The 13,516-nt window shown below is 39.7% G+C and overlaps 1 protein-coding gene across 3 annotated transcripts in view; it reads right to left on the bottom strand.

The window, feature by feature from the left end:
• The window catches only part of mctp2a (multiple C2 domains, transmembrane 2a), a 45,871-nt gene that overhangs the window by 14,810 nt on the left and 17,545 nt on the right, over nucleotides 1–13,516 (bottom strand). The window lies entirely within an intron of this gene.

Below are 13,516 nucleotides of genomic sequence, written 5' to 3'. Positions count from 1 at the left end.
TTATTGTTATGCTGCGTTTTAATGTACAGCACTTTGTATCAGCTGTGGTTGTTTTAAAGTGCTTTATAAATAAAGTTGGTATGGTATATATCCCTTTGTCCATTGTAGATCTATGCCCATTGAATATACTGTTAAAGTTTAATTATGAACACAGAGTTCCATCGAACCCTTAACTTGAGGAAAAAGTTTTGTTTAGCATTTTGTTTTATTGGCCATCAATTACAGATTTTAGGGAGACATTAGGGTCAATTAAATCAGTTGTTTAGAAAAAAAAAAAAACTATACCAGGTGCATCGCCGCAATGATTTCATTTAAAACATGGACTGTACTGCTACGCTGAGCTGACAGTGGGTAGTCCAGGCTGAAAGAGCTTGAGGGTTGAGAGTCGAAACAATATGTCTGACTTAAGCTCGAGACGGGACGAGAAGCTCCGAGGCCTTCGGGCTTTCAGCAGCAGGCCTGTAAACGGCAGACGGTTCCTGTCATAGCAACAATGTAGAGTTCGTGTATTTTGCTCTGGGGGCCACTCTACCTACTGCCAGACCAGGCCTAGGTTCAAGCAGCCACCAGGGAAATGTGTATTATGAGTAATACAGACAACACCGTGGCCCACTGCCCTAGGCTTTACCACTGTACTGCTTATTATCCCAGAGTGCAACCTGGGAAATGTTTGGTGAACCCAACACCAGGCAGGAACACAGTGGAATTACCACTAAGCAAGAAAGCAGACAATATGAACAATATGTTTAGCTAATAGGAGCTCATTTGAATTACATATACAGCAAATAACTAGAGCTGGTGAGGGACGACGAAGGTAAACAATGAATATGCATGATGTGCAGAGTTAGCTGCACTACGTCTCCTCTGTGTTATGAATAACTTACGTCATGTGTTGTCACCTCAGTTCCCATGAGGCATTCTAAAACGATGCTACCCTCACCCCAGAGGAATTCTGCTGGCTCGTGGACAGGTAGCTTGTCATATTCCCAGCATTCTTATATAAAAAAGCAAAAAGAAAAAGGGGGGAAGTGCGCCTGGAAACTGACATGAGCCCAGCAGGAACGCTGAACCTCCTTGCCCTTCCCGCAAAAGCTGCTACATTAACCACTAAAGTCTAATTGCTTGGTCTCTGTCTTCCTGTGCAAGTCAACAGAGGGAGCCAATTCATTTCTGCCCAGGGAGCCAGCAGAGAGAATCTGTCACAGGTATTCATAATCGCCCACTAATGCAAATTTCTACTCACCGCGTTCTGGCTCAGTGGAGAAGATGAAAGCCCGCAGAAATACAATGCTTTACATCTAAACTGAGAGCCCAAATGAAGGGAATAGACCAACAATGTCAGAAATATCTTCTCAATCCCTCCCTCATGGTATGTTGAACCAGTGTAGTCAAGATTTACATCCTTTTATTTTATCCATCCATCCATCCATTTCCTTACACCCTTCTCCTTGTGGGTTTGGGAGGGGTGCTGGTGCCCATCTCCAGCGAGACATTTCGGGCGAGAGGCTGGGTACACCCTGGACATGACGCCAGTCTGTTGCAGGGTAACACAGGTATAATATTCCTTTCCATCATTTCCATGTTAGAAAGGATGCATCTTTATTTGTCAACATATTGAACACATCAGGTAAAACCCTGAGTTCTTTAAGTGTAAACTGCTGTCTGATCATCCAAGAATGCAATAAGGTGCATCTCAATTAATCATAATATATATATTAAAAAAAAAATCCTAATTTATTTTTGGAATTTAATCAAAAGACAAATATTGATAAATTTCAATTCAAATTTATCACAATTATTTTTTTATGTCAATTTTAATGATTGTGGCCAACAACTCACAAAAAGGAAAATACGTTTTTAAAAATGGTTACACAATTAAATAAGAACTTTTTTTTAAAATACTGAAACATTATAAAATGGGCATATGAAAGTCTTCTAATTTCACAGTTGTCCATCAGGCGGTCAATGAGACTCTCAAAAAGGAGAGAAATCCACAAAAGACCAATGCTAAAAAAATCTACCTGTTTAAGGTGGTGAATCCAACCATGTTAATGGGAAATTGAGATGGAGGATAATGTGTGGTAGAAGAAGGCGCAACGATCATTCAAAAGTTCGAAGGGACACGAATATTACTTGTGTAGAACAATGTCAAAAAAAATCTTCTGTGCTCTGGGAAAAAATTATTGGACAGTCGGTTAATCCTCATGTCAGAAAAAGTATATTTTGCATTTTACTTTGAATTTCTACTTCAAAAGTCTAGACGAAGAATGCATAGGAACAGAATGTAAATTGTTTGAGGCCCTGTGTGAAGTTTCCAAAGACTTGAGCAGTCATCTTATCTGCTGGTTTGGGTCCAATGTGTTTTTACAATTTCAGAATTTTGAACAGGATTTGGCACCTGCCTACACTGCCTAAAGTACCTATAGTTGCTGAGGTGACCATGATATCTCTGTTTCTAATTGCCCAGTAAACTGCCTTGATCTAAATCTCATGAAAAATCTCTGGAGTATGTCACAAGAGACACCAGAGTCAACAATGATATATGAGACCACCTGAAGGCTGATATTAGAGCAAACTGGGCTTCCCTAACATCTCAACAGAGTCGTAATCTGACCACCTCCATGCAACGCTTCACTGAAGCATCAGTTCATACCAGCATTAGGTACACATTTTACAGTGCATGAGCATGTGTTTTTGAAATCAGTCTTCAGTAATATTTTATTTTTCTAAAAATCATAATTTTGTGTGTTCCATAAAATTTATCAGTAATAAAATATGACATTATCTGTAATAGAAGTTTCACTTCTTGTACTGAATTACTACGCAAGATAAGCAACAAAAGAAAGTAAAACAGGTAAAACTAATGATGAATCCACATATTTTAGTTTACAGTGAGCATTAGCTAACAAGCACTTGTAATTGAAGTGTTTGTATGTGTGTCTGGGAGGAGCATTTCTAATGTAGAAAACCTCCCTTGGCAAACACCATTTAGCTGAAAAATGTCTGTATGATTACGCAAAGGGTGCCTAGGGGGTAAGAAAAAAGAGGAGAATGAATTAATAAAACTATTAACACACGGTGGAGGAGATAATGGAGATGCACTCTCCTTAGCCACCTGTAAGCGCTCAGAGAAGGGGCCGACCTCGGGCAGAGCGTCTCTGCCAGGAGGGGTTAAGAACGGCCTGACAGGTTTGTTTTATGGCGCCATTAATATGATTCCACTAAATGCGTCCTGCGCCTTCTCATGCAGATCCCCTGGCCAGCAGAATCCGGCACCTAATAATAAAGCACTCAGCGATTAAAAGTGTGAATAAAATAACTTAAAGCTGAGCAAGCATGGCAGCTCCCACCACCCACACGCTCCCAGGAGAGGGGAAAAGGGATCGTAGCGGTAACAAAGGGACAGAGACACCTTCCATAAAAGTTTCCACTATTCTGTAAATTGATTAACAAGGGGTGGCCCCGATCTATGAACTGAAAGTACCGACTGCCAGACTACGGAGATGCCAAGCATTCTCATTTTACACTACAGTCGACGAGCTATAAACATGCATCACATCAGCACAACACAAATAAGGCTGTTGATGAGCCAAGGAAGTGTAATGCCATGGCACATAGGTCTACATTCATTACAGTATGTGTTAGAAGAAAATTCCACTTTGTTTTTGTGTGGTAAATAAAAAAAATAAATAAATAAAAATAAAATAAAAATACCCTTATTTTTTAACTATGTACCAACCAAAAACACAAAAGATTTAATCTTGGCTCTCTGTCTTCACTGTTTCTCTTCGGTTGCACTCGACTTGGAAAGCTAAACAAAGCGAGAAGAGTGCCAGCCAGCATTATGAGGGTCAGTCATGGGGGCTGTGGACGGTTGCCAGATTACGTGAACGCGAACTGAAAGAGTTTAAGACTGACTAAAGGCTGCAGGGTTTGTGTCTCAATGTGTGTGGTTGTTTTTGTGAGTGTGTGAGGAAGAGAGACAGAAAAAAATAAAAATAGAGTGCACATATATAAATTTGCATTCCATTAATACAATATAGGACCTTTTACAATGAATATTTTTAACATTCAACAAATTATAATTTGCTTAGTAGTAGTAGTAGTTGTAATTTTACTAGTAAAGGTTAGGACAAAATTATATTCCAAAAATGGATATTCAAAACACAAAAGCAACAATTTGGGCTTAACTGTAGCTTTCCCGATGCCTTTTTCAAACACTATTACCTCTTTAAGGGGGATCAGAAGCACCTTTTTAATTTTATGTTACTTTTATGTTATTTCTTTGCAAAACATTTCCAAACATTCAGAATTGTCTTTCTTGTAAGAGAGGTAAATGTGTGAGTCTTCTTTAAGCCAGCTGACTGGCAGTATGCAGCCACAAGTGGAGTGGGTGAGCGAGTCTTTACTACATACAGCTGGAGAAAACTCCAGTCACCCTCACTGAATAGACTTTAACCATCAAGAACAATCGGCCTTTAGTTTGTGGTTTTGAGACCAAGACATTTATCTATTGGCATTTTAAACTCGACTAAAAATGCCACAGATTCAAAGAATTAGCATGAAAATGTTAAACAAAAACATATGTAATGATGTAATTGCTGTCATTTAAAATGGAACATATATAGTTATTTCTTTGGCTGTAAAACTGAAATGCTTATATTTATTTTTTACAGCTAAAGCAGTGTTTTCCATAAAATGGATTTGTTTTGTTTTCTTTAGGCAAAAACATATAATAAACATTTCCTAAAAATAGTAGTGCTCACAACAGAGAATATTACACCTATTTCTTTCATTTTATTTTTATTTTTTTTTTATTTTGATCTCCAAAATTACACTGGGAGTATAATGTGACGGTTTATCACTCACTCAGCTTGCAGGTAATTTTTTTAAAATGATCAATGCTCTTTAGTTTCCACATTATCACAATTAAGCCAGTTAAGCAGCAGTGTGCAGCACTATATGAGTGACGGAGAGGAGGTGACGGGGGTTAAACAAGCGTAGCACTGCGTTACTTTGTGCTTCGTGGAGTCAAAAAATATTGCTCACTCTGACATTTCATTAAAACAACTTTAAACTGGAGAAACAGCATGGTGAAATATTTTAGTGGTAAYGCTAATAATGACCATTGCAATTGGAGGATTGCTCTGCTCCCATATTAATTTGTCTTAATGGTTCTAAACCGGATACTACATTTGTTAGGCTTTAAAAATAACAGCACTAAAAGGCACCGGGGGAGGCTGAAAACATGCTTTTATTTTCTGTTTGAGCTGAAACTGAGTCTGCATGAGAGGGTTGATGCTGGGGACAGGAGCGGCAGGCTTTAAAGTAGCTGTAAATGCAGAGCAATGAGACATGTAATTTGTGTTGAGCTCGGGCCAGTGTGGGGGGACAGGCTTTCAGGGGGTGTCGGAGTCAGAGGAAGCGCAGATAAGATTTCTCTCCGGGGCAGGTACAGAGAGCATGTGTGTGTGTGTGTGTGTGTGTGTGCGTGTGTGTGCGTGTGTGTGCGTGTGTGTGTGGGCAGTCGCAGTGCTCTGAGCTAACGCTGAATAAATATTTCACATACGCTCAGCTCATGTCTTATCAACTGAAAGGGAAGAACAGAAAGAGGGAGAGCGGGTGAAAGAGAGAGCCTTCACTTCACTGGAAACAGACACTTCAGCAAGGTTGTTTGAAAGTGTGATGCAATTACTATTTTATCATGTTTAAGAAGAATAACTGCTTTCTAACACATACAAACTGCAAATACTCCACGAGTAGTTTTCTACATCAGAAACGTGTATTTTCATAGGACGATCTATAAAATCTTAGACTTTATATCAACATATTTTTTTTTTTTGCAAAACAAAAGATTACTTGCAGCAAAATGACAGGCAAATTCCACAGCTTCAAAGTGCTCCCACACAGTCCAGACCAACACTGATAGCTCTTTATTAAAGCACTGAGGAGGAGCAGCTGCACAAGGCACAGCATTAGCATTTGCTCACAGACCCAGCTCTGGTTGTTGTCTCCCTGACTGTCTGACACATCAGGAGCACCAGTAGTGCGAGGCTGAAGCAGGGCAGTCGGAACGGGCCCCCGTGGTGCCTGTCAGTGGTGGCTACACTGACCCCGCACTCCGGCACTGGCCACTAGTGTTTAATCCGTGTCGGGAGCGTTAACACTGAGCGACCTCCTGGGTGACAGATCTGCCATGCGAGCCTTTTCCCCTGAGGAGGTGGGGAGTAGGGCAGAGGGAGGTGGCGGAGAAGTGGGAGTTGGGGGGCTTGGGGGAGTGGCATGGACTCTCCCTGTCAGCTCAGCTCACACACGCTAACGCGTTGGGGCCAAGATGGGCCTTGAAACAGCCCCACCACACACACACACGCACAGACACACACACACGCACACACACACACACACACACACACACGCACACACACACACACACACACACACACACACACACACCCACACACACACACACGCGCACACACACCCCCCCCACACACACACACACGCACATGGAAGTGGACAGGTCGCTGCCTCAGCTGCACAAAGAAAGGTGTCCTCTTTGAGCAGGAAGGTGGTGAGTATGTTAAAGACAGACATTGTAATACGGCACACACACACGGAGGTCAAACACAGAGCACACTTCAAGCGGGCTTCAAACAAGCCAAATACAATACAAGATACAAAAGATTCATAGAAAAAAGCCACACGTTTACTTCATTTATTTATTTTTTTTTGAGGTTTTTTTTATATTACACCACAAGCAAATTTACAGTGTTTAAAAACACTATGAAATAAATATGAAATAATCTACATATTGTGAGGAAGTAAAAATAAAAGCTTATGAGTTGATTGCTGAAGGTATAACAAGGTTTTATGTTATGGTTTCAAAATCAAATCATATATTCCTGTGGTTTAAATTCCTTTACAATAAGATCTCAAAGCTAGCGCTGGGGTGACAAAGTTTTTTCTTGCTCTCCTGCTTTAGTGCGGCCACACTCCATCACTTCAAAATTTAGCTGCATACTGCCTGTCAGTGGGTTAAAGGAAAGTTACGACATATACCTTTGTTTGGAAAAAAAAAAAAAAAAAAAAAGAGGAATTTGGCTGCTTGGAAATGTTTGTAGTGTTATTCATCAGTGTTCTAAAATTGCAGTTGCTAAGCTACAAATGACTAAGTAGCCAGCTAATATCAGCTTATCCTCCCTCTGTTACTCTATAAAGAGAATGCCAAAAACATGTAATATTCTGCACAACATTCATAATAAAAACTACTTCTAAATTTAGCAGGTGTAAAAGTTTGCTTCAGTGTAGGTATTCTCTGCTTTAAATTAAAAGTAAAATCAGTATTATTAATACCAATGTTATTACAGTAATTGTGGCCATATTTATTTTTTGCAGAGACAGGAATAACTGACACATTTTCATTTTGATCAGGTGATGTTTTGTTTTAAATCCCCGTGTAAAAATTGTGAAAGTTTTGTACTTTTTCTTAAAGTTACCATGAGAGTTCACCAACTTGGTTCTGCAAAATACTCAAAGACTTGACTTTTCATTTATTATTTTTTTGAAAACTATGACCTCTCCATATAAAAGCATCCGAAAATCAATATGGTATTTCATCCATTTTGTTTTGTATTTTGCAGAGTTCATATTTTGAAGCATTGAAATATTGTTATCCCATTATTTTCTGTCAGTTTGAAAACTTCTATATCCATACAATATCTATAGCACATCTTTTCTCTTATGTTTTATATTTCCTAGGAGAGAAAGAAAAAAATATATATAGTTAATTTAGATCTTTAAGAAATTTGGAAATTTGTATCAGCTAGAAATGACAAATCTGATCAGTGCATTTCTAGTTGTCAAACTGTGTCAGTTATTTATTAATACCACTAATAGGGTGAAATGTCCCCCGGATATGCACTGTATTCAGCCAACCTCCAGAGCTTTCAACTTACATTTATTTGAGGAAAGCCTGACAATAATACTGTTTTAAATCAAGAGGAAATCTTGAAGGGGTTTTACATATTCTCATTAAATAATTCATAAGATTTCTGACTAGAAGAAAAAACATACAAGCAATTCTGCATCATTTTTTGCTCCCTTCTAGACACATTCCCACTGCAGAGCCTGTTAAAAGTGCCACTATCATGACAAAGGAGAGCATAACCCCCCCAGGGACTGAAGAAACCCACTATTCTAAGGCCTTCAAACTTTTTACAAACAGAAAGAAAACAGATGCAAAGCAGAAACATCGAGACAACTCGCAGGCTAGCTGTTCTCACGAAAAGGCTCGGCCATACTGCAATGCAGCAAATAAAGACGCAGATCCACCACTTACAAAATATCTCAATTTCACGGACGGTGTTAACAAGGACAATTATGACAACTCCGATTATGGCCTTGATCTCGGCCTGGGCTGGTGTTCTGCCTAATAGAGCCGACCGCAGCCGACTCCACACAGGTGGTCTCCCGAGACCTCTGCAGCCTGATCCGACCCTGTCCTGCCCTCATCTGGGGAGACGGCAAGTCTTTCAGTGCCCGCTGCAGCTGCCAGGCGTGTTTACAGCTGCGCCGCATCAAACATTCATCAAATGCCATCTTTACAGTGTGTGATGTGAGGCAATCAGCATTTCACAGGCTGTCAAATGATGTCTAAACCACTTGCTACCTGGCAGTGTCAAAAAGAAACACTCACAGAAGGTGTGCAGGTTTCTTTTTAGTCTAACTCTTGACAGATGAAGTACCAGATATGCTAAAATATTAATTTTGACTAAATACTTAAAGCAGTCTAACGACAGCAAATCTCAAAATCAGCTTTTAAGTGTAAATGATCCTGGGTTTTTTTTTGGTTTTTTTAAGCCACTTTTCACTTCATCAAAATCAAAATTGTTCAAGTTCTGAGGCAGATTAATTTGGCTGGCTAATACTCACTTTTTTAGGTGTTCTTCATCTTTTTAGGGGGGCTAAGGAAGAAGAAACATGTGTCTCCTGTAGTGCACATAATGGAGGATTTCACTCCAAAGTTGTTCCCACAAATGGCTCCTGTTAGGGAGAAGTAACTGACCTGATCTCTTTATTGGGCTCAAGTTTGGCGTTTCCAGCAGTGCTGTAGCACCATCTACAGGCAGCAAGTCAGTGTGCAGCAGGGAACTCTGGGTGACCCCATCCTGCAGTCACTGCTGATGTATAGCGCATTTATCTCGCTCAGTCTTACCGAAAAGCACATCTAAAAGGTGGTTATTTTATGTAGAGTTTTAGTTGTCACATTTTTCTCTCTCACAAAGAAGGAAACATGCTGTTGTCAAAACCCTTGAAAAGTGTAGCTCTTCTGCTCATTACTGTGGCATAAACAAGGGGAAGAGAAGTAAAAAAGAAGAAAAAAACATGCACCATTAATTGTTTGCATTTGGATTCAATGACAAAAATGTTTACAAAATTTGCCAGAACTTTGTTTAAATGTTGTTTTTTTTTTATTGTTGCTGGTTTTTTTTTTATTATTACCTTCGCTAATTAGAGACACCATTTTAGAACTGTAACTCACGAGCGAAAAACATAATGTAACTTTAAACAGTTAAATCAAGTGACCCCCTGCACTCAAACAGCAAATATTTTCACAGCTAAACAAAAGCACATAATAGCGGCATAAAACATCAAGCTATCTGATTTTTATTTGTTGCCTCGCACAAAAGAATCATCCTCACATTTCAATGTAAAACCCTTCACTGAAGATAAACCACGGCAGTGATCCCATATGCGAAATGTAAATGCCTTACGTCCTAACAACCATTTCATAATGCACACAAGAATCAGCATAAACAGGGTAGCACTGTGCTATACATGCTGTGATGAGGTCAGAAGATTGGCCTCTGGGACAGAGTGAAATAATGGCTTTGTTCCTGGTAAAGCACTAAGCATCCCACAGTACCAGTGAGAACAAGAGGGAAAAAAACAAAATAGCAGCAGTGGTTTTATATATATATATATATATATATATATATATATATATCAATACCATAGAAAGGTAGGATTGGCCAGTCTGCATGATTAATAATGTATTGTAATGTATATTAAAGCTAGACCCACCACTGCAGCATTTGCTGCTCTGAGGAGCCCCGCGCTGCCTGCCTGCCACTGTGGAAAAGAGCAGACACTGGTGGCATAATTACGCACATCTGAGAGGCAAGCAGAGGCCATCTGTCAATGTCTGAATCAGTTACCTTATTACCACTGCCTAAAGATGTAAAGATAGGAGTGGGAGCCGCTTTCATTAGAGCACATGGTGGCATGCTGCTTTAGATGGCTCCAAAACACTATCCTAATTGGAAATGATGATTCGGAGGAGGAGAAGAGACTACATGGTTGACGCCCTAGGAGTGGGCAGGGGCACGACTGTGAAAAAGTGGCGTGGCACCGGGCTTGTAATAATGGTCATACAAGACCTCGTTGCTTGCCCTTGCTGTCTCGTGGCTGGCAGCATACGTTCTGTTGCGATATTTACATGCGATTTGCATCTTTTACTATGCCAATTGCTAGTCAAGGATATGATAAATAATTGTCAAAGAACTTTTCACGCAGTGAACTTTTAGTCTGTCGATGAGTGGCTGATGAATAACTGAAGCAGATTCAATCTGGGCAACTCTCACCATCCACCTTCGACACTTTGAGTACTTAAAGCTCTCCTCATCAGAGACAAAGGCGTACTCCGACTCCTCTCTCGTTGGCTTTTTCGGCATTTCAACTGCAGTTTGTAGTTATGCAGTATGGTCCAGCCTGGAAATATTACTGAACTGAGTTCATTAGTATAGTAACGATACCCTGACTTCACTGTATCACAGTTTAAGCAATTCGTCTGCATTCATACTGCTAATGCTAACAATTGCTTTAAAATAAATGCATAAAATGGTTAAATAGCTTTTATTCAAAATAGAAAAGCAACACTGTGGATACAGTGATATAAAAGGTTAACATAAAATAATAGCAACTATTGTCATGATAGATGGCAAAAAACATGCAATAACCCCTAAAATTTAGTAGCAGTTATCAAGTGTCAGAATATCAAATTATTTAGTTGTGTGTGTGTAGTAACTCCTTAAAAGAGGTGATAATGAAAACTTCCAAATTGAATTTTTAAGGAAGTATTACATTAATAAGAGTGTGCTCATTTAGTGTCCACACCATAAGTGGTCACTGCTTTATTATTTTATTTATTTTTTTTGTTACATTCAGATATATTTCAAACAGCCACATTTATTTATTTTTTTATTAGTGAAGAAAAAACATTATTATTGAAGGAAAAGCATAATGGCCTTTACTCAGCCAGCTGAATGGTAGGGCACAGCAACAGATGAGGAGACAGGAGGGCTGTGTTCCTCTGTACTAAATACAGCCAGAGAAATGATCCGACACTCGAGCAGTTTTTCTGGCATGCCATTAAAAATCTTAATGGAACATGGAGTGGTTTATTTATTGTTATAAATATTTTAACTGAAAGCTTTGCTAAAACAGAAAACATCTGCTGAATTTATAACTAGTTTTGAGTTCCTATTGCAAAAAATATTATTCCCCCTTCCTATTCTGCTCTTTTGAAAGTAACAGAACAATTTTGCATTAGATGGTTAATTAGAGTCTTAGCTATCTGCAGGACAGCCTATGGTCAGCAGTTTAAGGCACGGTGCACTTGGGGAGATTTTTCTATAAAGGAAATTGACATTTCCAGAAACACTTGTTTCAACTCTGGACTCTCCAGAAAATGTTTTCCTACACAGGAAACGTGCCACTTGTAGATGGGCAATATTAATTTAAAACAAGTGAAAAAAAACGGTAGCCCAAACATAACAATATTGACACCAACGCTAATTGATTTAGGGACGCTGGAGCAATATTGTGACCTTTAGTGACCTCTGTATACTTTTATTAACATCTTTAAAATGATATCAGCACATACAAGACGCTTTCCAGAATGAATGAGGACAAACTGTTAGAAACATCTTTGTTAGATTTGAAGAATCTCTACAGCCAACACCGCTTAGGTTCTAGTTTTGGCCCAGTGATGGGTCTTGCCTCTTGAATACACAAGTCATGACTGCCCAAATTTTTAGAATGGGAAACAGTTCTAAATCTCTGAACATGCAAATTTCCCTCTAGGATTAATAAAATATATTCATTCATCCATATGCTACAGTTGTCTTTCATGTCAGACATAGAAAAATTTAGTGGTCTTCTTTCAAACAGCTAACAGGCAGTGTGCAGCGACATGTTGGAGAGGGCATGTGAGTGAGAGGTACTCTGTACTTCATATAGGAGAAAAAACTTTGGATATCTCAGCAATTTCTATGATACCTCCTTTAAAGAACAGCAGGAGGAAATATTTTTGTGATCTGAAACCATAACTTTTTAAACCTTCATAGAAATAACAGCCCCATGCCAATTAAGTACTTAAAGTCCAACTTCACTACATCGATAAGAATAAAGGTATGTTTGAGTCTTTTCCTTCTCTCTGAAAAAGCTCTATTTGCATGGTATACTCCTAAAACAGCAGGTGGAATGGAAGTGGAAATGAGAGATTATAGTGTTTTACAGCACGCACACCTTGCCTGCGGAGGATCTAATTATAGGTGGAGAAAGAAGGCCTCATCCCGCTGACCTGTCACCTGCCGGACCGCAATCCTGCCTGCATCCAAGCCTTCCTGTCTGCCTCCGAGTCCCCTGCTATCTGCCCCCCACTCTCTCTGAGCTGTCTTCCTCTTTTTGAGCTCCAACTTTCTTTTCCAGATAGCAGCCTGCCTCCCACACTCTATCCTTACACAATTGCCCGCATTGTTCTCCATCTTCCTGTCTGTGTGTCCGCCTGTCTGTCTGTATGCTGTGCTGTTCTAAAGGCTGTGATACACTGAGCCCGGCCGGTGCCTGAGGGGATTTGCACCTCAGTATCACTGAGCAGGGCTTATAGAATACACCAGGTATGAATTGCATGTCATCCTGAGACGGAGTAGACAGAAGAAAGGCGGTAAAAGGAGAGTTTCTTCACACACCCTGTCTGTGACCGCTTCCTCACCCTGACACAGTGCTGGCAGGGCTTTCATGGCAATTGTACACTCTTAATCATGACATTACATGCACTGTGCTCTGGGAGATTCACTAGGTGCTTTCAGATTATTTAAGCTTAGGACCTAAGATCACACACCCTCATTAAAAACAGCTAAACAGAGACATTTAAACAAGGTTTAAACCTCAGAGGCAGACTGTCACTACTCCAACAAAGGAAGCTCAGACTGTGATCCTCCTTACACCATCCCATGGGTTAGAAGGCTTTGCGAAGAAGTCAGATGTACAAATGCCCAAACCCCACCCTTTCAAATATACTCTAATGTCATCAGAACCGAAGAAAAGCCAAGTGGGGTTTGATTCAAAGGATAAATCACATCCATTGCATATGCACAGCTAAAACAAAGACAGCCAACGCTGTTTTGTTTTTTTTCATGGGAAAAAAGACCAGCATAGAGAAAATGGCTAAAGC

Source organism: Poecilia reticulata, linkage group LG6 (genome assembly GCF_000633615.1).
Source record: "Poecilia reticulata strain Guanapo linkage group LG6, Guppy_female_1.0+MT, whole genome shotgun sequence".
NCBI lineage: Eukaryota > Metazoa > Chordata > Actinopteri > Cyprinodontiformes > Poeciliidae > Poecilia > Poecilia reticulata.
Note: the sequence above shows the minus strand (reverse complement) of the source record. Positions and strands in the feature narration are given on the sequence as shown.